At 41.9% G+C, this 3,929-nt stretch overlaps 1 pseudogene; it reads right to left on the reverse strand.

Moving 5' to 3' along the window:
* Positions 1-2,092: 2,092 nt before the first annotated feature.
* LOC112849941 (dynein light chain 1, cytoplasmic pseudogene) lies at positions 2,093-2,353 on the reverse strand (annotated as a pseudogene).
* Positions 2,354-3,929: the final 1,576 nt, after the last annotated feature.

Consider the following 3,929-nt stretch of genomic DNA (forward strand, 5'->3'; position numbering starts at 1 on the left):
GAGAAGAGAGACTCAGAGTCCTTTTGGAGTCTGAAGCATCCTCATAACTTCCTGCCATCCTCAAAGAAAAAAGGTGAAGAACAGGGTTTAACTGCATAAATGAAATTTAATTCAGGAAGATGCTGGTGTATTATTACTGACACTAACAGGCACACACAGAGAGGGAAAGAAAGTAAACAAAAACGAATGTCCCCACACTAACTTCAGGGTAATACAATAGCAAAATGCTAGGCTAGCTGTTGAAAGTCATGTGCTATTGTTGGTATTTCCTTTACAAAAGTCTAGCAACTTCCTGAAATACAACTTTTTTCCAAATTAGATCTAGAGGAGAAAGCACTAGAATCCTCAAGTCTTCAGCATAAAAGTAACTGAGTCACACATTCGTTGGCCGCTGCAGACATCAGCAAGATGTCTTTTATGAATACTAATTGACTGATAGTTTCTTAACAATGCATCAACAAGGGATTTGAGGCTTTTAAAATAAGATGTTGCCTTGCCATTCAGACAGTAAATCTGACAGAAAGCAAATAAAATTCCCAGCAAATGCAGTAGGCTTACAGACTACCAAGTGTATTAGCGAGTGACAAGGAAGCCTTTGAGGGCCCAGTGGCTCACCTTTAAACAACAGTAAAACAACAGGACATAGACACACCCTTTAAAATTCTGTTCTCCGCTACATCTCATGTTTCATCCAACACTGGGTCTCAGTCCCTTCCCGCAAAAAAACAGTGTGGTTTGAAGGACAGAATGATGCCCTGTGCTACAAATTTACATGTTTTAACCCCTCAATCTAATTTTGAAAGACAACTGACAAGGATGATAGTAGGGTTGGGGTAGGTCTTTAAGGCTGGAAATGGGTATATGTCCTCCTTTCTTTTTTTTTTTTTTTTTTTTTTTTTTTTTTTGTATATGCAGCCTATTGCAATGTTCTCCCTCCCTTAAGGTAGTAACGATTCTGTGCAAATTATAAGAACAACTTTGCAAGCCTGATTAAAAGGCATATCAATTTCTAGGCATGGGTTTTATTTTTCAATCGCATTTTCCTCTGTGAAAACCTTTATTAGATTCTTAGCTCTAAGTGTGTTCTGACCATGTAATTTAACAGAATGCTGCACTTCCATAAGCCTATTTTCATCACGCAGTCGATTGTTCATCATGAATATAAATATAATCCATAGACTCCAACAAAATGTGCCACGCTCTCAGGACTACCTTAAAATAAAAGTTGTGTACATTGTCACTGAGAATGACACAGCCACATTACCTGTATTTCAAATTGTACTGATTAAGCTTTTCATACACCCAACCCATTCGACAGAGATAATTAGATAGCATAGGAAGCTCTAGCATTATAAAATCAAAGAACTTAAGTCTCATTGTAAGCTCTAAGTGCCAGTCAGGCTCCTGTCTCTAATGTTTATAGGGCATGACTGCCACCTACTGGCAGACTTTAGACATTGCAACATCTAACTGAGTCCCACCGACTTCATCTTTACAATCTAACCAAGGCAGGGCTTTCCCCCACAGCCGAAATGCACCAGTTTCCGTTGTTTTGTTTTGCTTCTGCCAAGAGATTTTTTTTTGAAAGGAATGGATTTTGAGGAGAAAAAACAAGGAGCAGAAAGGTATGGAATAGAAAATAAATACAAAAGCAAGCTGTTTCGCTGTTCTATAGCCACAATAATCCGTACAGAAAATGCCCTGTACAAAATACAATAAAGGTCCAAAGATTGAGCCATTCCCATAGGCAAGGCCGAAGACATCAGTGCTTGAAATTTAGGCTTTTAGTCCTTGTTTTGGGATGGATCACTGGGTTTGTGGACAAACCCATGGGCATAGTCCATGCCTTTAACTAGATTTAAACAGAACAGGGGCGCCTGGGTGGCGCAGTCGGTTAAGCGTCCGACTTCAGCCAGGTCACGATCTCGCGGTCCGTGAGTTCGAGCCCCGCGTCGGGCTCTGGGCTGATGGCTCAGAGCCTGGAGCCTGTTTCCGATTCTGTGTCTCCCTCTCTCTCTGCCCCTCCCCCGTTCATGCTCTGTCTCTCTCTGTCCCAAAAATAAATAAACGTTGAAAAAAAAAAAATTTAGATTTAAACAGAACAAATGGCCACCTGGCCCAGGTAAAAGTAGATGAAGTGTTTGGTTTCATGTGTCACAGAACTACTTAAGTTCCTCCCCACAATGCAGTAACAGGTGGGTTTGTACTTCTCATCAAACTCCTTCATAAGGTCTGCAACAGCCTTCTCTATGTTCTATTTCTCCAACGCCTGAGTAGTACGCTCCGCCAGGTCCTGTTGCATTTTCTCGGGCATACGGGCATTTTTTTTTATCACAGCTTTTTGGTGACACATGGTTGCCATGGGTGGGACTGGCCAACTGCAACAGTCTCCTGGGGGAGGGGCTGGCGATGCTCTGCCCCAGCAGGAGTGGCCATCCCTGCCGAAGCCTTGGCCCATCTCTGAAATGCACCAATTTTGTTAGGTATACAGCTTGCCTCACTAGGTAGTATGGTTGCTGACTTGCAGCTGGACAACATCACAAAGAGCCCACGTTGCATTATGCCCTGTCGTCCACAATGTTGTTTTATCTCAAGGCTAGTTCCTTTTGAGCTTTAGGATGCTTCCAGTAGAAATCTGGGCCACATGGCATGCTATTCACATTCAGTGGGAGAGAGAGAATGGTTCTCAGAAGGATCCTAGGAGGGAGAGAAGGATTTTTCCAATAAAGCTCTGAAAAACCATTTCTCTTGGCTCATTGGTTGAAATACTGACACATGTCCATTCTTTTTTTTTTTTTTTAACGTTTATTTATTTTTGAGACAGAGAGAGACAGAGCATGAACGGGGGAGGGTCAGAGAGAGGGAGACACAGAATCTGAAACAGGCTCCAGGCTCTGAGCTGTCAGCACAGAGCCCGAAGTGGGGCTCAAATTCACGGACCGCGAGATCATGACCTGAGCCAAAGTCGGCCACTTAACCGACTGAGCCACCCAGGTGCCCCCACATGTCCATTCTTAAACTGGCTGACTCCAAGATTAATCTGATTGGTTTAAAGTCTTAATCATGATCCTTCCCTAAAGCAAAATGGAGTCAGCTTCCTCTGAATCCCATGGGCTACATGAAGGAGGAAAGTAGACCTACACAAAGTCCATGTTTATTAGAAAAAATAAAGGAGAGAATGAAGGTGAGGCAGGCAGCTAAAAGTTCCCATGCTAATAAGCACATGGATATATAGTGGTCCTGTCTGTGAACATATATCAGTATGCTGAATTGTTCTTGATTTAAAAAAAAAAAGAATCCTTGAAATATTTTTTTTTTAAAGAGACATTTTTCTGGCAGTCCACATACAAAGAATCCAATATGCTTCAACAGAAATGTTACATGTTTAGGTTTATTATGACATAAAACTTCTGTATACTTTCAAATGGTTTTTAATGTTTATTTATATTTGGGGGGGGAGGGAGAACAAGTGGGGGAGGGGCAGAAAGGGAGGGAGACACAGAATCCAAAGCAGGCACCAGGCTCTGAGCTGTCAGCACAGAGACTGATAGGGGGCTTGAGCCCACGAGCTGTGAGATCATGACCGGAGCCGAAGTCAGATGCCCAACCAACTGAGCCACCCAGGCACCCCAAAAACTCCTATATACTTTCAGAGCATGGTACAGTTCAGGCAACAAGAACACAGTTAAGTGTTGGATCTTAGTTGGATCTTAGTTTCCCTACCTATTAAATAAAAGATGAACTAGATAAGTTCAAAGGTTCTATGTCATTCTGTGTGTTTTAATCTATATCCACTGATATGACCAAGTGAATATACTTAACAATGTGCATGTTTTTTATTCATCATTCAAGTAAGTATTGACCTCTTGGTATGGACTCTACTTGGTACAGAACTGACAAGACTCACACAAAGGTGAAGCAAGTTCTTG

This window comes from Puma concolor, chromosome C2 (genome assembly GCF_028749965.1).
Source record: "Puma concolor isolate L17-30 chromosome C2, mPumCon1.1.hap2, whole genome shotgun sequence".
Lineage (NCBI taxonomy): Eukaryota > Metazoa > Chordata > Mammalia > Carnivora > Felidae > Puma > Puma concolor.